Raw genomic sequence first — 22,541 nt, 5'->3', positions numbered from 1 at the left:
ATTGTGAATATCTTCATCAATTAGAGAAGCATACAGAGTCATATCCAATTTATTTTTCTGATTATCAAACCTCAAATGTTCTATCAGTAGAAAATCCAGTATCTTCCTGGAAGGCTTCTCATCTTCCTAACTTTAAATTCCGTAAAAAAATCTGATGGTCGGGGGAGGGAGGTTTCCTTCAAGCCTGCTTCCATGTATGAGGCAGTTTAAGAGCATTGAAGGGCTTCTTAGGTGGCGCTATCAATCAAGCATCTGCCTTCTGTCACAATACTGTAAAGCAATTATCCTACAATTAAAACTAATAAAATAATAAAAAGAAAAAAAAGAATCCACCTTTCAATGCAGGAGACCTAAGAGACATGAGTTTGATCCCTGGGTCGGGAAGATCCCCTGGAGAAGGAAATGGCTACCCACTCCAGTATTCTTGCCTGGAGAATCCCATGAACAGAGGAACCTGGTGGGCTACAGTCCATGGGGTCACAAGGAGTCAGACAGAACTAAACAACAACAACAACACACACACACACACACACACACACACACACACATTGGTCATTCGGTTCTGTTGATTGATTTACTACTGTGACAATTCCACATTGCTTTCATTATTATGCTTCATAATATGCTGACATATAAGGTACATTCATTTATATTTTGGTGTTACTTTCAAACATGCTTGCTTTTCTATCCATTTTATCTTTCGTGGAATTTTAAAATCTGCTTGCTTAGCTTCATAAAATATCCTATCAAGGACTTTAATTTCATGGTCCATTGAATTTTACAAATAATTTTGCAATAATTGGCAGTCTTTACAACTTTCAACCCTTCTGTCCAAGAACATGGTATGTCTTCTTGTCTTTATTTTGTCTTTCAGCTGTTCTCCTATTGTCTTTTTATAGATGATGTACATTTCCTGTTAAATGCTTTATGATTTTGTTACTATTGCAAGATTGGCTATCTACTCCATCATATTCTCTAATTGGTTGTAAGTACTGATTAGGAAAACTGTTGATCACTGAACATAGATATTGTAACCAGCCACTCTTATATTCTATTAATAATAGCTTTCAATTTGACTTTCTTGAATTTTCTAGGCAGACATATTGTCTATTAATTATAAAAATTTGTCCTATTGTCATTACCTATAATTTTTATTTAATTGCTTTCATTTTATTTCTTTGCCTTTAACCTCCAATACACCACTAAATAATGTTGGTTATAGCAAGCATACTTGTCTTACTTCTGCCTGTTTCAGTTAGATGTGTTCAGTCATAAATGATTTGGCTGAAGGTTCCTTCTCCCCTTATTGGTTAGGAGTTCACAGGTTGTTGGTATGGTACAAGTCCTCGATTAAAGTGCCAACAGTGAATTGGGCTCTTTAGATCTTTCTCTGTATCCTCCTTAGTATGGTGGATTTCCTTTAGATTCACTATTTGAGGGTTTCAAGATGGCTCCTTCTCACAATCAAGGCAAAAAGATGAGGGGAAATTAGGGACACTCTGGTACCTCCTTCTATCAAGAAAGCAAAAGAAGCCTTCCAGAATGCACAGGGGACTTCCATGTACAACTATAGTGGGAGGACCTTAATCCTATGACCACCTCTAACAGCAAAATAAGCTGAGAAAATGAGTATATAACCAGGCATCTAGTTAACATCCCTGGGAGGACATTGACATTTTGCTAGCAAGGAAGAAGGGAGGAACAGATAACAGGAAAGACAACCAAGAGGATCTGTCTCACTGACATATTAGGGACTGTGTATAATGTTCCAGAAATCATTAGGCTCATTTGGGTCATATATAGAATGGATACACAACAGGGTTCTACCGTATAGCACAGAGAACTATATCAACGACCTATGATAAACCATAATGGAAAAGAAAGTTTTAAGAGAATATATATATATATATATATATGTGTAACTGAATTACTTTGCTGCTCAGCAGAAATTGCCGCAACATTGTGAATAACTATACTTCAATTTAAAAGAGAAGAAGTTATTAGAATGTGTGCTGTAATTTCCTGATAGAGCATTTTATCAGCCTAAGGAAGCTGGGTTCTATTCTTAGCTTGCTGAGGTCTTTTAAAATGAAGAAAGAATATTAAATGTTATCAAAACTCTTGTGGCATTTATTAAGAGAGTATGTATTTGTATTTTCAATTAATATGCTAATTCAGAGTAATTGGTTCCAATTGTTGAATCATTCTTGCAACCCTGTAATAAACAATGCCTGGAATGTGGCTTATTCTGTCAGCTATTACTATATTTAATTTGAAAACGTTATTCTCATATTGTATTTGCATTAACGTTCACAAGTGAAATTGATCTATAGTTTTCTCTATGCTATTTCTGTCCAGTTATTTTCATGAGGATGCTATAATCACATAGAATATATTAGTGGACTTCTTGTCTTTTTCTACTTGAATAGTTCTATCCTTCCAGATTAGGTAGGATTCTTTTCAATAATGTAACCCTGTTGTTTTATTAAAGTGACAGTTGTGTGATTGTTTTCTGTTTTCCCTTGATTATTCATGTTTTCAGATATTCTATTCTCACTGAAACAGTGGTTATTTTTCTAGTTTATTGAGTGATGGTTTTACCTTCAGTTTTTTTCCCCTAATACATAATTTTGTTAAAAACTTGACTCTTAAGTATTGCCTGGAACTTTGATTTTGCTAACATTTTCCTTCCTTTCCAAATAGACTGTCATTTCAACATTAATTTCTTCTTTTACTTGAGCAATTTAACAGAATCTTCAAGAAAATATTCAAACAAATAGCAGAGAGAATTTCTTTTTTCTTTAGTTGTTATTTCCAGCACTCCATGTCTATCGTTTTGTGCTACCTAGCATTCAGCCACTCCTCTAATTTTCAGGTCAGCTTCTGTAGGATGAGTCTTAGTGGAGAATCCAGAGATGAAGGCAGCAGCAAGATTCCAGTGGCAGCAAGTATCAAAAGATCATGCACATGTTGACACCTTGGCCGTTGGTTCTGCCTAGTTTGAACTTCCTTGCATCTCACCTTGTTTCCCCACCTATAGGCAGTTCTATAGGCTCTCTACTATCCTTCCAATAAGTTTCTTTGATGCTTAAAAGACTCATAATAAGTTCTGTTGCTTGCAACTAGAAGTACATTTACTGGTAATTTATAATCTCTTACTTTAGATCTAGAAAATGTTGTTCAAGATTCTGCTTTATGGAAATTTATGGACTTTTTCTTTGGGGCCTAATACACAGTCAGATTTTATTAATAGTCAGTTTTGCTCATTCCCAGTTTAACAGATACATTTTATGTGTCAAAGTTGTTTCTAACATAATTCAAGACCTCTTTTTTCTCTTTGGCTCATTACTTTCTGAGATAAGTTGATTTAAGTCTCACGTTGTTGTTATAATTCTGGCCAGGTCACGGGCGTTTCATTGGTGGACTCCCAAATGTTCGTATCTGTAGGTGTTTCTCTCGGGCCAGTTTTTTCAGAGAAGAATCTTCCAACCCTTGGCCAAGAGAGATCAAAGGCTAGCTGCCAACAGGCAAGCTGAATAGTATCAAAGGACAGCCAAGAATATCTTAACCAGATATGCATTTTCTCTTGAAATACATGCTTCTCAACTGCTTTTTATACAATGCTTAACCTCTGGGCTAAGACAAGGCATTCCACGGTTATTTCTGTTCCCCTTAGAAAGAACCTCCTGTCATCTGAAGAGCTGGTAAAAGTGAGCAAGCAGGTGTCTGGGACAGGAGGAGAGGTGTGTGTGCTTAGCTGCTCATTGCGTCTGACTCTTTCCGACCCCATGAACTGTAGCCCGCCAGGTGCCTCTGTCCATGGGATTCTCCAGGCCAGAATACTGGAGTGGGTTGCCATTCAATTTACCTAAACCTTACACATACTTCCAACTCTAGTAGCCAAGGTGACCTACTGCCTTCCCAGGATTCTGTGATTCAAATGCCCTTGCCTCTCATTTGCTTTTCTTCTCCAAGCCTTAGGTGTCAGCTTTCTCCTCTATGCTGAAAATATACTCTATTCATCCAGTTATTTCCTTTGTTCCAAATCTCCTGACATTTCTGGCCCATATTCCCCCTCAGTTCTATTTTTCTTAGTGGAGATTATATACATACACACTATATGTATATGTGCAGTGCATATATATATATATGTATACACTAGGGGCTTCCCTGGTGCCTCAGACAGTAAAGAACGGGAACGGGAAAGTCGCTCAGCCGTGTCCGACTCTTTACAACCCCATGGACTATATAGTCCATGGAATTCTCTAGGCCAGAATACTGGAATTAATAGCCATTCCTTTTCTAGGGGACCTTCCCAACCCAGGGATCAAACTCATGTCCCCTATATTGCAGGCAGATTCTTTACCAGCTGAGCCACCAGGGAAGCCCAGACAGTAAAGAATCTGCCTGCAATGTAGGAGGCCCAGGTTTGATCCCTGGGTTGGGAAGATCCCCTGGAGGAGGAAATGGCAACCCATTCCAGTATTCTCACCTGGACAGTCCCATGGACAGAGGAGCCTGGCAGGCTACAGTCCATGGTGTCACAAAGAGTTGGACACAACTGAGCGACTAACACTTTCATTTCATACGTACACTCTAAGCCCCCTATATATGAATGAGTTCCAAGAGCACATTCGTAAGTCCAATTTGTTAAGTTCAATAGAGTTAGCCAAGGCACCCAGCTAACACAGTCAGCTACATAGTACTGTAGTATAATAGTTTTATAATACTTTTACACAGATAGTACATAAAAGCAACACAAGAAGTATAGACAACATTTTAAATCTTACAGTATAGTACCTTGAAAAACACAGTAGTCCAGTACAAGGGCATCAAGTGAACGGGCCAAAAGAGATACTGACTGGAGGAGGGAATGGAGGTGGGAAATGGTAGAGCTGAAGGATTATCAGCAAAAGGAGACAGAAGGCAAGCTGCAATTTCACTTGTGCCCGACAGCAAGCCTTCTCTAATACCGTATCCTGGATGACTCCCTTGTCTTACCTTAGTCCTAACTCTGTTTAAGGCATCCCCTTGTCCACAGTGCACTCAAAACATCGTACTCAACAGGAAGTCATGAGACAGAATTTGGAGCTGCCAGAGTGGCTGGAAATTAATGGAGGAAGTCACCAAAGGGGAGCTACAAAATTTATGTATAAACTTCTCTCAAATTCTTTGCTGATCCCTGAGTAATGCACGCATGAGACTCTAGGGAGCCTAGAAAAAGCTCAGCACCCCTCAGAGGGTGATGGGTGTGTGCTAAGTCACTTCAGTTGTGTCCAACCCTTTGTGTCCCTATGGACTGTAGCTCGCCAGGCTCCTCGGTCCATGGGAGAATGATACCAGCATCCAAATTCTCTAAAATGTTCTGCAATGTCAAATCTAAAATAATTTATAACTCTTAGATAAAATAAAGTATTTTTAGATTCACAAAAAGTTTTAAAATGTGGTCTATAATAAAGAAAAAATAATTTATAGAAACAAAACTACAAATATCCCCAGCACCTCAAATTTAATTTACAAAGAAAGACTTAAATAACCATAATACATACTATATTAAAGAATATACAGAAAAACAGAGGGGAAAAATTCTACAGGAAAAAACAGATCTAAGGGCAAAAGGATGGGGAATTTCAAGAAAGATATATTTTCAAAGTACTGAAGCCTTATTTCATATATTGAAGTTATAAATAAGAGCCAAAGGAAATCTTAAAACTAAAAAAATATAATTACTGAAATCATTGTTGGATGGTAACATTAATAACAGCAAACTGGACACAACAGAAGACCAGTAGACATGAAAACAAGTCAAGAGAAAATTTAAAAATTAAAGCACAATAATTTTTTTTAAAGGATAAAGAGCATGTCAATGATAAGGGGACAGAGTTAACTACTCTAATACATGTGTCATTGTAATCTCAGAAGGAGAGAGCAAAGGCAATGGAGAATAAAAAAATACTTGAAAAAATGCTAGATGAAATTTTCCCAAAATTGATCAAAAGTGGTATCAGAAAACACAGGAAATTCAAGCAAGAGGAATACACAAAGCCGTACATAGGTACATCACAATCAAACTGCTAAATGGCAAAAATAAAGGGAAAACCTTAAAAGAAGTCCAAAGAAGGAGGCACATTGCCTATAAAGAAATGAGGATAGCAATAAGCTGACTTCTCAGAAACTATGGAGGCCATAAACAGAGGAATAATAGTTTTTTTAATGTTGAAAGAAAGGAACCATCAACCTAGAATTTTATATTCAGATGAAAATATCTTAAAAATATAGCAAAAGAAAAGTCATTTTCAGATAAACTGAAGCTTAAGAATTTGTCTTCTATAAATCTACACTGTAAAAAATGCTAAAGGGAGTTTTTCAGATAAAGGTAAAATGGTATCAGATGGAAATTTAAATCTACAGGATTCTTATGTATCCAAACAGAGAGTGTAATGGAAGTTATGGTCTAGGAAAAAAATATTCTTTGTTGCACAATAGAATGGCAATAAAAATAGATACAGGTGCCTTAAGCTAACCATAGAAAGCATTAAAGATATATGATCTATCAGAGATCAATGAGTTGAGATACTATTAAGATGCCTTAACAATTACAGGTTCTATGCCTGCATTGCAGGCAGATTCTTTACCAGCTGAGTTACCAGGGAAGCTCACATATAAGTCCATGACTATGATTAAATGCCTGAATTTTAATTAATATATATGAACTAAAAGCATGAAGATATGGTTCAAGGAGGGAAACAAATGAACACTCTATTATTTTTAATTTGTATCCATGGTGATTAAGGCCAGAAAAGAAAAGTGAAATTCTCTTCTTCCTCTGTGTTCCACCCTTCTGTCTCTATCTGTGTTTGGGGCACTTCCCCCCACCCCCCATTTTCCTAAATATCAGTTTTCTTATCTGTAAAATGAGAAATTTCCATTTAGGCAGTGACTCTTAAATCCTTCATATATTCATTTGATAATTTCACCAAATTGATAGATAACTCTTCTCAACTGCATGAAGCCGGACAACCATTTTCCCTCTCACATTCTCTATTTTCCACAATAGCACTTTTCACAATCAAGCTAACTATGAGAGAGAGTTTTAATCATCTAACCCTCTGGCTGATATGGAAACCTGATGTCTGACTGTTTTTAGAGATTTCATCCACTAGCCAGGCTTCTGATGCTTTTCTTTTCATACTCCTCTATACACGGGAACTGGAATCTCTCCTACCCTCTCCAGCAAGCGAAATACCAAATATATAAGAAGGTGAGGACTCCAGAGAAAGAGAAGAGGTTAAAGGACCAAATGATTGGGCAAAAGGGGAATTAGAACATAAGTAAGGACATCACTACTGGTAGATAAGTGTCCACAGTGGACTCCCCACATGCTTCTGAGAGACTCCCTTCCTTTCTAGATAGGGAACAAACTCACTAATTTCTCCCCATTCTTTGGACTCTGTATGGATTGGACTGTATCACTTGAACATCAATGAAAGACTTAATCTTTAAGGGACTCTGTGTGTGTGTATGAGAATGAGTGTGTGAGTGTGTGTGTGAGAGAGAATGTGTTTGAGTGTGTGTGAGACATAGAAAGAGTAAGTGTGTGTGTGTGTGTGTGTGTGTGTGTGTGTGTGTGTGTGTGTGTGTGTGTGTGACAGAGACCTGCACTCACTTTTCTGCTCTACAGGATATTCCTAGATTTTTGTATGGATGATGAAGACCCAAAGAGAGCTTCTTATGGGGCTTCCCTGGTGGTCCAGTGGTTAAGACTCCATGCTCCCAATGCAGAGTGCTTGCATTTGACCCCTACTCAGAGAACTAGATCCTCCATGCTGCAACTAAGAGTTCGTATGGTGCAACTAAAGATCCTGCATTCTGCTGCTAAGACCTGATGCAAACAAATATTTAAACATACACACAAAAAGAGCTTCTCATGAGTCAAACCAACCAACCAGTTGTTTTGTATGGCTTTTCACCTCCTCCCCTACTTATAAAATTTTACATGTGATTACATGAATTCAAAACCCCTAATGTCTATACCATGGCTCCCAGGATGAGAACCTTTACTAAAGATAATAACTCACTTCCTTCCTCTTCTAAAACTTGGCACCTATACCTATCTGTGCATATATCTTTATGAAACAGAGAAGCTATGTTTTATGTTAGAGAAAAGAAACACACAGAGCAGCATAACTCTTCTTAATCACACAGATGATCCATGAGGAACCATTCCTAGTGGTGGATCTCTCTTAGGCTTATTATTAAAGAACTGTGTTAACCTTCACCGTTTGGAATGACTCAGCCACTTTTGGATGAGAATGAAGAAATTCAACGGGGATCCATACTGAACAAATTTTACCTAGCTAGTGAGAATTCAACCAAAGAGATTAAGGAATTCATTATTCAGTAGAAGTCCCAGATGACAGTCAAGGTTTTTTCCAAGCAGATACACAACCCCAGCCACCGGAGCCCTCACCAGAGCGCACAGCTTTTCTCCCCACATGACCCTGCGCATTCAGTGAACGCCCATGTGACCCAAGGTCAATAGTCTCCTCATGAATTTGCTCAGCTTCATTCTGAAGGATTTCTAATGCAACAAAAGTTAATCCACTGCAGAGATGAAAGAGCTGCTTAACAGCTGTGATAAAGGAAATTAAAACAATTTGACATGCTTTCCGTCGGGAATTAAACTATTTTCACTAAGACCCACACATACCAGTGCCCTGATAGAGCTGACAACAAACAAATTGAAATGAATGATGACAAAGCAAATCCACTCGTACATTTGGAACTTATAAAAAAGGCAAAATACTTGCAGAGAGAAGCTAATTTTCATTTTTAAAAGGCTTACTTCTCTCTTAAAGGAAATCTATCACTCTAAAGTGTCTAGACAACTCCTCAATAGATTTTTTTTAATAATGCCAATTTGTATAAGTTTACTGGAAATATTTCATAAGATACAGTAAAACATCAAAATGACAGTTATGAAATAACAGATTAGTCACTGTAGCTCATTGAATTAGGTGTATGTGTCAGGTGGCGTTGGTCTTCCCAGGTGGTGCTAATGGTAAAAAAAAAAAAAAAAGAAAAGAAACAAATAGCTGCCTGCCAATGTAGGAGATGTAAGAGATACAGGTTTGATTCCTGGGTTGCAAAGATCCCTGGAGAAGGAAATAGCTACCCACTCCAGTATTCTTGCCTGGAGAATCCCATGAACAGAGAAGCCTGGCAGGCTATGGTCCATAGGGCCGCAGAGTCTGACACGACTGAAGCAACTTAGCATGCACATCAGGCAGCGTTACAGTTCATTATAAATGGTAATTGAAGATAGTTTGATAAAGGGACCATTTACAGTATAGATCTAGTTAAAGTTCTTCTGGGAGACAGAACTAATAGTGCATATATAACTATATCTATAAAGAGATTTACTATAAGTAATTGGCTTATGTAATTATGGAGGCTGAGAAGTCTCAAGACATGGAATCAGCAAGCTAGAGAACCAGAAAAGCTAATGGGTGGTTCCAGTCCTAGTCCAAAGTCTCGACAACCCAGAGGACCAACAGTTATAAGTTCCAGATTGAAACCCAGATGGAACCCAAGAAAAGCTAATGGTCTAATACCAATCTGAGGGTCACAGAGGACTGACGTTCCAGTTCAGTAGTCATGCAGGAGGAGTTCTCACTTACTCAGCCACTTTGGTCTATTCAGGTCTTCAACTGATTGGATGAGGCCCACCCACAAGGAGGAGGGAAATCTGATTAACTCAGTCTATAGATACAAACATTAGTCATACCCAGAAAATCCTTCACAGGCACACTCAGAATAGAGTTTGGCCAAATGTCTGGGCATGCCATAGTCCAGTCAAGTTGACATAAAAAAATTTTTTTGAGGATTGATTGACTCATTTATTTCTTATTGTGATAAAATATGTAACATAAAATTTATCATTTAACCACTTTGAATCAGGGCTTTTTATTTTACTTTAAAAATTATCATTCAGCAAAGCTGATTTTTTGTATGCATTTATATGAGTTCTTACACACATATCAGCAACAGATTTTATTTTCTTGGGCTCCAAAATCACTGCAGGCAGTGGCTGCAGCCATGAAATTAAAAGATGCTTGCTCCTTGGAAGAAAAGCTATGACAAATCTAGACAGCATATTAAAAAGTAGACACATCACTTTGCCAACATAAGTACATAGTCATCTACAGAGGTGAGAATTGAACCATAAAAAAAGACTGAGTGCTGAAAAAATTGATACTTCTGAATCGTGGTGCTGGAGAAGTTTCTTGAGAGTTCCTTGGGCTGCAGGGAGATGAAACTAGTCAATCTTAAAAGAAATCAACCCTGAATATCCATTGAAAGGACTGATTCTGAAGCTCCAGTACTTTGGCCACCTGATACGAACAGCCAACTCACTGGAAAGACCCTAATGCTAGGAAAGATTGAGAGCAAGAGGAGAAAGGAACAACAGAGGATGAGATGGTTGGATGGCATCACTGACTCAATGGACATGAGTTGGAGCAAACTCCGGGAGACAGTGAAGGACAGGGAAGCATGGTATGCTACAGTGCAGGGGATCACAAAGAGTTGGACACAATTTAGAAACTGAACAACAGCAACAACACACATACAGATTCACAAAACTACCACCACAATGAAGATACAGAATAGGTCCCTTTCCCCTGAAAACTCCCTTGTACTACTGCTTTCAAGTTAAACCCTCTACTCACTTCTAATCTGGGTAAACTACTGATCAATTTTCTATCACTATAGTTTTCTTTTCCAGAATGAAGCTGGCATAAAATTAATCATTATAAAAGACATTGCCTGAGTTTAAGAAAGCCAAGTGCTTTGGGCTAGGAATAGAATCCATATTCTGGGTTAACAAGAGCCAAGAAGCATTACAACACCTAGGCCTGGAGAAGAACATCCTTAGCACATCCCAGAGAGAGCCAAGGTTGCCCAAGGATTGGTGCCTTTGGCAGGGAAGTAGCAATGAAATGAATACCCTAAAGATTAGCTAATCCCATTATAGATCAGGATAGAAAAGAGAAGACACTGAACATGGATAAGCAAAAGAAAAATGTCTAGTATAGCATTACCTTTGAACTCAGGGAAACAATGAAAGTTATAAAAGCTATAGCCATGAATGCATGCATGAATCCACTTGATACCTTGCTTGGTCTGTGAGTTATAACAAAGCAGCTGCTACAAAACAAAATATAGATTCTGAGGCCTCACTCACACCAGTCAAACAAGAACCTCTGAGACTTGATGTTAGGCATGAGTATATTAAATGTGTCTGTATATATTTTTAATTTTTGAATTTATTTATTCAGCCATGCTGGGTCTTTGTTGCTGAGGAAGTCTTTCTCTAGTTGCATTAAGTGGGCTTCTCACTGTGGTGGCTTCTTTTGTTGCGGATCATGGGCTCTAGGTGCTTGGACCTCAGTAGTTGTGACTGGTGGGCCTAGAGTGCAGGTCAGTAGTTGTGGTTCAGGGGTTTACTTGCCCTGTGGCATGTGGAATCCTCCCAGACCAGGGCTCAAACCCACATCCCCTGGATTGGCATGAGAATTTTTGACCACTGAACTGCCAGGGAAGTCCCATGGGTATATTTTTAAGTTTCGACAGGTGATTCTTTTCCACATCCCCAAAGTAGAACACTATTTTGAACAATGCTTATACATCTTTCATCTATTTATTTTGAAATTATAGCCTTATTTTCAAAATAAGCTAGAAGAATTATTTTTTCAAAGATAAAGTGTTTCTATGATGCTAAAATCTCAGGTGGCTACATTGAGTATTGAAGTGTAATATGGTAAATATACATGGATCTAGCTGTAGAATAGATCTTAATGACCCGGATAACCATGATGATGTGATCACTCACCTAGAGCCAGACTTCCTGGAGTGTGAAGTCAAGTGGGCCTTAGGAAGCACCACTATGAACAAAGCTAGTGGAGGTGATGGAATTCCAGCTGAGCTATTTCAAATCCTAAAAGATGATGCTGTTAAAGTGCTGCACTCAATATACCAGCAAATTTGGAAAACTCGGCAGTGGCCACAGGACTAGAAAACGTCAGTTTTCATTCCAATCCCAAAGAATGTTCAGACTACCACCCAATTTTACTCATTTCACATGCTAGCAAGGTAATGCTCAAAATCATCCAAGCTAGGTTTCAACACTATGTGAACTGACACCTTCCAGATGTATAAGCTGGATTTAGAAAAGTCAGGGAAACCAGGAATCAAATTGCCAAAATCTGTTGGATTATAGAAAAAGCAAGAGAATTCCAGAAAAACATCTACTTCTGCTTCATAGACTAGGCTTAAGCCTTTATGTGGATCACAACAAACTGTGGAAAATTCTTAAAGAGATGGAAATACCAGACCACCATACCTGCCTCCTGAGAAACCTCTATGCAGATCAAGAAGCAATATTAAGAATTGAACATGAAACAACAGATAGGTTCAAAATTGGGAAAGGAGTGCATTAAGGCTGTATATTGTCACCCTGTTTATTTAACTTATATGCAGAGGAAATCATGTGAAATGCTAGGCTGGATGAAGCACAAGCTGGAATCAAGATAGCCAGGAGAAATATCAATAACCTCAAATATGCAGATGACACCACCCTTATGGCAGAAAGCGAAGAGAAATTAAAGAGCCTCTTGATGAAGGTAAAGAGGAGAGTGAAAAAGCTAGCTTAAAACTCAGCATTCAAAAAACTAAGATCATGGCATCCAGTCCCATCACTTCACAGCAAATAGATGGGGAAACAATGGAAACAATGAGAGACTTTATGTTCTTGGGCTCCAAAATCACTGTATGTAGTGAGTGCAGCCATGAAATTAAGACACTTGCTCCTTGGAAGAAAAGCAGCGGCATACCTGTATTAAAAAACAGTGATATTACTTTGCCAACAAAGGTTCATGTAGTCAAAGCTATGGTTTTTCCAGTAGTCATGTACAGATGTGACCACAAAGAAAGCTGAGTGCCAAAGAATTGATTCTTTCAAATTGCTGGAGAAAACTCTTGAGAGTCTCGGACAGCAAGGAAATCAAGCCAGTCAATCCTAAACAAAGGAAATCAACCTTGACTACTCATTGGAAGGACTGATGCTGAAGCTGAAGCTCCAATACTTTGCCACCTGATGGGAAGAGCCAACTCATTGGAAAAGACCCTGAAGCCAGAAAAGACAGAAGGCAGGAGGAGAAGGGAATGACAGAGGACAAGATAGTTGGATGGCATCACTGATTAATTGGACCCAAGTTTGAACAAGCTTCAGGAGATGGTGAAGGACAGGGAAGCCTGGCATGCTCCATGGGGTCTCAAAGAGTCAGACACAACTGAGCAACTAAACAACAACTTGTCAGTCTAAAACACATGGTGGTAGAAATAGCACATCTACATACTTTCCCCATGAGAGCAATGCTCCCAGAACAACAGAGAAAAGCTCCCCAAAATTAGGAAACCAGGGTCAAAAATCGATGGTCACAGTCAGGGAAAATTTCTCAATCTCATCACTTACCCTAGAGCATTTTATCCTGAAATGACATCTCCTGTTAATTTTTTCCTTGATCCTATTTTCTTTATTAAATCCTTTTGAAAGCTTCAATTTCATCTTAAAGTTCTAAGAAGTGAAATATTTTGAGGACATGCTCTTCACACACAATGAGAGTCATAATGGGAGGATAAATATGAGTACATTTAATAAACAGCCACACAGGCAGGTGTTTTATATGTACTTCCTATTAAATATTTGCAAGTATTCTCTATTACAAACATCAGTTCTGGAATTTTTTAAATGATAAATTTGTGAGTCATAGAGATTAATGAATTTGCTTGAGACCACATGGTTGTTTAGTGGCCACATCAGGGTTTTAATTACTTTAGAGACTGTAGTCTTTTTAGCTCTTATTCTTGTTCTTCAGCCGCTAAGTTGTATCTGACTCTGCCCCCCACCATGGACTGTAGCCCACCAGGTTCCTCTGTCATGGGATTCTCCAGGCAAGAATACTGGAGTGGGTTGTCATTTCCTCCTCCAGAAGATCTTCCGAGCCCAAGGATGGAACCCACGTCTCTTATGTCTCCTGCATTGGCAGGTGGATTTTTTACCACTAGCACAACCTGGGGAGCCGGATATATGTTGTATTGGAGTATAATTGTTTTACAGTTCTGTGTTGGTTTCTGCTCTACAACAAAGTGAATCTGCTATATGTGCACATATATCCCCTTCCATGTTGGACCTCACTCCCACCACCCCCATCTCATCCATCTAGGTCATCACAGAGCACCAATCTGAGCTCCCTCTGCTACACAGCAGCCTCCCACTAGCTATCTATTTAACACATAGAGTGTATAGATGTCAATCCTAATCTCCCAGTTCATCCCACCCTCCCCTTCACGGCTGTGTCCACATGTCCATTTTCTATGTCTGTGTCTCTATTCCTGCTTGGCAAATAGGTTCTTCTGTACCATTTTTCTAGATCCCACCTATATATGTTGATATATGATATTTGTTCCCTCTTTCTGACTTACTTCACTCTGTATGACAGATGCTAGGTCCATCTACATCTACAAATTTACCAACAGCACTGCAATTACCGCCGAGAGAAGTTTATCTAACTCTGGTTTTCCCCAAAAGGCGCATCACAATCTTCTTGCACTTTGCAGCCCTAAGCAGCCTTATGTTTGGGGGGTCTTTGTAAGCAGAGAAATCACCAACAAAGAAGCAAAATGTAAAAAAAAAAAAAGAAGTGGGACTAGACACACCATGAAAGAACACTCTTTTCTGGTATGAGAAGTGAAGCAAGAAAGCAGAGAGTTATCTTAGCTGAGAACTTACATATCACGAGGAACTGAAATTGTTTGCAGCTTTGTGTGTGTGCATGTCTGCAAATGACTGCAAAGGTGCCACAGCATGGATTTGGGGGTTACAAATAAATTTTAGCAATTGGGCAAATTCACAAATTCAGCATCCATGAATCATGAGGATTGACCATTTGAGAATGTATGAAACTTAAATAACAATCAAAGATATGATAGAGTGAAACTTTTTCAAGCAAAATCCTACTGTATGAAATTAAGAAAACTCATCACATCCCAGTGAAAGAAGAGGCCGACTATGTAATACATTCTGGCAAAATATCAGAGCTACAGTCACAGAAGGAGTATTCAAAATGGAAATAAAAAGAGATTAGCCTAAATAAAGCACTATGGAAAAATACTCCCCAAATAATAATGGGTAAAGTACATTAACAGAATGTTCACATGAAGAAAAGTTGGTAGCCTATAACCATAAAGCGATTAAAATTCAAAAATAACAAGGGAATGAAATCACTCACAAAATTATCTTTTTCATGTCAATATCAAGTGTTAGCAAAGGTATGGAGAAGTAGGCATTCCAATAACTTTTTGGTTGGGTTGTCGATAAGGACAATAGTTTTGTGGGCAGTTTGAAAATATGAATCAAAAACAAAAACTCTTTGAGCTAACAGTATTTCTTATAAATCCCTACCATGAATGAGCGCAATCTATAAAGACACTCATCAAACCACTATTTAAAATGAAAAATTGGAAATTCTGTAAATACCCAATGCTGAATTAGAATATGAAATAGAATTAGAAATAGAACCATAAGATAGACGGTTACACAATCATGAAAATGAGATTGTACAGCATTCAAATTATAAATATATCTTAAATGCAAATGTACTGAAATTATACACATGTATATGGTCATATATGCATATAATCAATGTTTCACATAGTGGATATATATAAAAAATACATATATCAAAATACTAACAGTAGTTACTTCTAAAATTTGAGTAATTATATATATTTTTACTAATATTTTACTTTGTTTTCCAAATGTTCTAAAGTAAATATCAATTACTTTTAAATCAAGAGGAGATGTGTTTAAAAACAGGATCAGTCATAATGAAAATAGTTTTAATTTTTAAAGAAAAATTTGGGCTGATACAAAGCTCTTCAAAGTTAAGCCTTCTACATAAGATTATCAGTTTTGTTTTTATTTCTTCCTTCAACTTCCCTATGTTCTCTGAAAAATAACACCAAGCACTGCTCTTCCAAGACAAAGTTCAAATATTATCCCATTCTCAAAGTATTCAGGTTTGCCTGTGTTCCACAGATAATGATGCTACCAGAGCTACTCATATGTTCATACCTGTTTAAGTTTCCTTCCATTTTAACTGATTTAAGACTCCAAATAAATGGATCATTGTCATAATAAAATTGACTTGGAATGATCCATGGCCTTGGCATCCACAAACATTGTCAAATCCGAAATTCTAATTTGAAAAGATACATGGACCCCAATGTTCATGGCAGTGCTATTTACAACACCCAAGACGTGGAAATAATCTAAATGTCCATCAAAAACTGAATAGATAAAGAAGATGAGATGTGTATATATATATATATATATATAATTATTTAATAATATATATTATTTAATATTATTTAATATTTAATAATAATATATTATTATTATATATATAATGGATAATACTCAGCCATGAAAAATAATGAAATAATGCCATTTACAGAAATACTGATGGAACTAGAGATTATCATATTAAGCAAAGTAAGTCAGAAAGAGAAAGACAAATACCATGTGATATCACTTACATCTGGAATCTAAAATAAGACACAAACAAACTTATCTATGAAATAAAAACAGACTTATAGAGAACAGGCTGGTGCTGCCAAGTGAGAGGTTGGGAGAGGGAAGAACTGGGAGTTGGGGATTAGCAGATGCAAACTATTATATGTTGTTTAGTTGCTAAGTCATGTCCGACTCTTTGCGACCCCATAGACTACAGCCCGCCAGGGTCTTCTGTCCATGGAACTTCCCAGGCAAGAATACTAGAGTGGGTTTCCATTTCTTTCTCCAAAACTATTATATACAGGATGGATAAATAACAAGTTCTTACTGTATAGCACAGGGAAGCATATTCAATATCTTGTTATAAATCATAAGGGAAAGAATATGAAAAGAATATATAACAGTCAATTTAATGTGCAACAGAGATTAAGCACAACTTTGTAAATCAACTATACCTCAATAAAACATTTAGAACATTGTCAAATCCAAATTGGGTATCTTATACACAAGTCTGTGTGGGGTTCGTGGCAGGAAGGTGTATCCTTGGGGATAAGTGGGAAGAATTTAGCATTAGAGAAAGGAGGGCATGCAGTGTTCTTGGTAGGAAGAATAGATTCATGCTCCCTGGATTTAAACACACACACACAGGGACCCTGTTGTATGTGAATGATCGAGAAAATGAGTAATAGGTGATTATCCCTTGAAAGAGAGTGACTTAAAAAAAACATTGGGTTGAATCCTGATCTGCAGCCATAGGCAACAAAGGCCCAGGGTGTGTGTGTGCATGTATGCGTGTGTGCATTAAAGGCTGAATTTTCCTATGGTGGAGCAACATAGGCTCTGAGAGTGTGGTTGGGCACCGGTCCCTAGGAAGTCACAAAGAGGTGAAAAGCTGCTCTGTTTCTGCTGGAAGAGCAAAGAAGGAAGGGGCTAGTAGCCAGGGAAAGAGGCCAGACTCTGCATATTCAACCCAAAGCAAGCACAAACACGTGTCACCCTGAAAATAGCACTGGCTGGACAAATGATGGACTGGAGGAGCCTGTTGAGAAAGAGATCACTGAGAACATTTTCATTCTCTTCAAGCAGCTGACATCTGCCACTTCTGTAAAAACCATAACAAAGGGAGAAAGGCTTACTCACTGTGGGAGGGAGCCTGTGTGAAGAAGGTCACCCCCACGAAAGATGCACTACTGAACAGATGTCCCTGCATCCTCTCCTGGGGCAATAAACTCCTGCTCACTAACTCATGACATAGAAGCTTAATCACACCTCCCTTCTGGTGTAGGAGGTCACGAGGTCTGGTCCAAGAGGCCTGATGACTGGTCCTCCTTGTGACAGTTCTCTGTGCCCATTTTATTCAGCACGGTGTTGGGATTCTTCTCTCCACCTACTGTTCTGTGGACTCATTATTTGAGACACAGAAGCCTTGAGAAGTCATGGACTCAGCTAGAAAAGAGTCTAGCTGAAACTCTAGAAAAGAGTCTAGCTAGAAAACTTGTATGACAAGTTAGGCTCAAGTCCCAAAGAAGATACTCTGGATCAGATGGTTCCTGACAAGCATTATCAATAATCGCTAATGTAAGGAGATAGGAGATGCACAATTTATCAGTAAATTGTGGGTGTAAAGTGCTTATCAGGACATATAGGGTATATTTCACCATGGATGAAAACTCATCTCTAGAACAACAGAGAATGAGAGATTTAAAAATGCAAAATTCCTGGCTCACTCTAAGCTGTAAGCCTGTTCTTTTTCCATTCATTCTTAAAGCAGCTTTCTCATCAAATCAAATTTTCACTTGGGGAGAGAATAAAGCATGTAGGGAAATATTCCTATTTAGGGAGAAGAATTCATTTTGAGCAATCACAGAGCCTTACAAAGATAAGTAATGCATTCATCAGCAAGAGATAAGCACATCACAGGGAACAAAGCAGAACTCATCATCCACTTGGGTTTATTCAGAGCATCGGTTATGCCCATGTGACCCAGAGAGTCGACTGCCCTCTGAATATGTGTCATATTCATTATGGAGTCAGGCAGGGAGGTTTCATTTCTTCTCTAATTCACTCTTCTAGTAGTTATGCTAATAAGTTGCAATGTAGCCTTCCATGATTTTTTATTATATTTATAGGCATTATGTTCTCACAAGGGATGTTACACTAAGCAGTTCGTGTTTAAATCTATAAAAAGCATTTTGCATTTTTTATACACACTTAAGGGGGTTGTCATTCTCAACATTACTTCCAATTGCTAAGTTAATTATTTTTCAGTCACATGCCTGCTTTTACTGCCCTGAAGCTTTAGAAATTATCATAAACTAAGCATTGTTTAAAAATTTTTTTTCCTAATTAAACTTTGGGGAAAACAAATGTCTTCTTACCTTACCCTTAACTTCATCTGGGTAGTCATCACTCTCATGACTAATTCACAACAATAAATTCCTCTCCAATTAGTCTTTCTCTTTCCCACGAAGTGTAATCATGACCGCCCTGAAGAGGGTCACCATGACAAAAGCATGGGTTGTGTCTGTGTGTTGAAGAGGGGCAGAGGTAAATATCTTCATGAGTTTACATGGCTGTTTCACAAATAATCCTGATTCAATGGACAACATCCTCTCCCAAATTGAAATTTTGAAATATGTAGGGAAGTAGGAATTGAGAAGGGAGTATTAGAAACTGGGGAAAGACTGAACACTTACTCTCTCTCTCTAATATTCTATAATTATGCTCATAGTAATTTCTTTAAAAAATTTTTTTATTTGTGTGGCTCTCTAAACAGGAACCTGGAGCAAGCATTTCCAGTATAAAATTCAAACTCTTGGTCTCAATATCTACTAAGTTCCAACACCTTTTGTTTTTAAAATATAATTGTATAGTAGCAGGGGAAAATCAATTTTTTAACCATCACTCACAATCTAATCTTTCCAACTATCATTTTAACTTTTTATATTTTTTTTTACCATATTTGTACCAATGTATGCCACACACATAGATATTTTAAAAGTAAATGAAATGGTACATACATTGTTATATACCTATATAATGTATATGCACATATAATACGTATATTACAAAGATGCAAGCATGCATGCTAAGTCACTTCAGTCATGTCCGACTCTTTGTGACCCCATGGACTGTACCCAACCAGGCTACTCTGTCCGTGGGATTCTCCATGTAACAATACTGTAGTGGTTTGCCATTTCCTCCTCCAGGGCATCTCCCTGATCTAGGAATTGAACCCGCATCTCTCATGTCTCCTGCATTGAAAGGCGAGTTCTTTACCACGAGTGACACCATATTTCTTGATTATTGGAAACATGAACGTTACTCATGTGTTCATTTAGAATTTGATAGATAGCTATTTAGTTATCAATTATTTCTCTCATTACTGCGACCACCGTTACCATTCATTTTGGCTTAATCGGTCAAACTTTCTTCTTTTTTGTTCAAATTTCCTTTTTAAATTCTAAATAAAAGCCACACTTTGTGCTGAACAATGGAATATAAAAGAATCAGATGTACAATGATTTTAGATATCTACCGTTTAGGGAAAAAACTTTACAAAATATATAGAACTTTATAGGAATAGATAGTAAACATAAACTTTAGGAGATCAGTACTTATTAATTTAATGGAAGGAGTTAGACATCAACAACCCTTCTCAGTTCCATAAGAGATTTAGCTAATAGAGGTGAGCTGTCAGCCATACTTTCTAAACCTCAATTACTTCCCTAAAGAAAAAAAAAAAGTTTGAATAATAATATCCGCCTAACCTGCTTCAATAAAATATCAGGAACCCTTCAGCATGAAAAGCACCGTGAAGCGATAAAGCCTTTGGAGTGCAAGATGCCATGGTCATTGTCAGTCTGTCAGGATCTTACACGCCTCTACAGGGAGAAGTTTCTTCTCCAGGTGAGCTGTTTCTGCCATGCCCTCACATCCCATCAAGATATTAACGCATATATGTGGAATCAAGAAAAATGGTACAGATGGTCCTATGTGCAAAGCAGAATAGAGACATAGACATATAGAGCAAATGGATGGATGCCAAGAGGGGAGGGGGTGGGAGGAATTGGGAGACTCGGATGGACACATACACACTATTGATGCTACGTATGAGATGGATCCTGATGAGAACCTACTGCAGGACACAAGCAGCTCTGCTTGACGCACTGCGGGGACCTGAACGGGAAGGAAGTCCAGAAGGGAGGGAGATACATGTACGCACGGCCCATCCATTTTGCCGTATGGTAGCAATGGCACCCCCACTCCAGTCCTCTTGCCTGGAAAATCCCATGGACGGAGGAGCCTGGTAGGCTGCAGTCCATGGGGTCGCTGAGAGTCGGACATGACTGAGCAACTTCGCTTTCACTTTTCACTTTCTTCATGCATTGGAGAAGGAAATGGCAACCCACTCCAGTGTTCTTTCCTGGAGACCCCAGGGGCAGGGGAACTTGATGGGTTTCCATCTATGGGGTCGCACAGAGTCGGACACGACTGAAGCGACTTAGCAGCAGTAGCAGCAGCAGAAATAATACAACATCGTAAAGCAACTATCCTCCTATCAAATAATTTTAAAAAGACATATCTCTTACCTCAACACCCAGCTGACAATTCAAACTTTACCAGACATGCTTTTAAAATGAATTCCACTCCACGCTCTGTAACTTCAAAAGATACATTCTCAGTGCCTTTGTTGCTGAGGAAGAAACTTGATGAAAAAGGGTTAAATTCTCATCTTCGATAGTGAAAAGCCAAAATATTCAGTACAATGTCTAAAACTACAAAACAACAATAAAAATCAAGAATTAACTTTATTAACATATTATTCAAGACATGCTAATACCAAGTGTAAAAGCTAAAAGAATTAAAAGCTGTTGCCTATGAATGGTGGGCAATGAGACAAAGTAAGTTAGAGAAACTTTCCTTACATTAATTTTTTAGAATGATTTGACTCCTTAACATATATGCATATATAAGATTTATTAATTTTTTTAAATTTAATTTTATCAGGGTATGGTTGCTTTACAATGTGAGCTTCCACTGTACAGCAAAGTGAATTGGCCATATATATATATATATATATATATATATATATATATATATATATTCCCTCTCTTTTGGACTTCCTTACTATTCAGGTCACCACAGAGCATTAAGTAGAGTTCCCTGTCCTATGCACTATGTTCTCATTAGTTTCTTATTTTATACATAGCATCAAAAGTGTGTACATATTGATCCCAATCTCCCAATTCCTCCCACTCCCCCTTTCCACCTTGGTATCCGTATATTTGTTCTCCAAATTTTATAAAAATACAAACTTTTAAAAACTTTTAAATCAGAAAAAATGTTTATAAAATGTCTTGCACAGTTACCTGGCTTATGTTTAATCAAAAATGTATCATCTGTTTCAAATGACAGTTACTGCTGCTTAAAAAATAAAATGAAACAAAACAGAAGTCTGATTCCTAAGTGTTCTCATTGCATGATGATCAGTTTGACTTTCTCAATCATGGCCTGTGTTCCAATAACCGGACTTCATCAACTAATCCTAACACATTTGCTCAGAAGGAAGATACCAACCTCTTTTAGTGACGATGCTCTAGAATTCCGTCATACCATGTCTTTCAAGACTGTTCACATGCTGATGAGTTGCCTAATTTATAACTGTAACCTTGAACTCCACTGAAAACTCCAGGTGCAGGTAGTATGCACCCGATGGCTTCACCTGGGAGTCTCAGCAGCTCAGACTCAGTATGACTGAAGCTGAACTGTAGCTCTTCCCTGCATCCTTCAGTGCAACTGAGTCAGTAAAAGGTGTCACCATAAATCCAGACAGTGCTCAAGCTGGAAATTAGAGAATCCACTCTGAGCAGTCCCTCTTCATGTCCAGTTCAGAACCAAGTCA

The 22,541-nt window shown here is 38.0% G+C and overlaps 1 long non-coding RNA gene across 1 annotated transcript; it reads right to left on the bottom strand.

Annotated features, from left to right (window-relative positions):
• Nucleotides 1-231: 231 nt before the first annotated feature.
• LOC136176842 (uncharacterized) lies at nt 232-21,316 on the bottom strand. The gene is made up of 3 exons (XR_010664637.1): nt 21,229-21,316; nt 19,015-19,160; nt 232-270 (listed from the first exon to the last, which is right to left on the bottom strand). It is a non-coding gene; the product is annotated as an uncharacterized lncRNA (long non-coding RNA).
• Nucleotides 21,317-22,541: the final 1,225 nt, after the last annotated feature.

This window comes from Muntiacus reevesi, chromosome 10 (assembly GCF_963930625.1).
Source record: "Muntiacus reevesi chromosome 10, mMunRee1.1, whole genome shotgun sequence".
Taxonomy (NCBI): Eukaryota; Metazoa; Chordata; class Mammalia; order Artiodactyla; family Cervidae; genus Muntiacus; species Muntiacus reevesi.
Note: the sequence above shows the minus strand (reverse complement) of the source record. Positions and strands in the feature narration are given on the sequence as shown.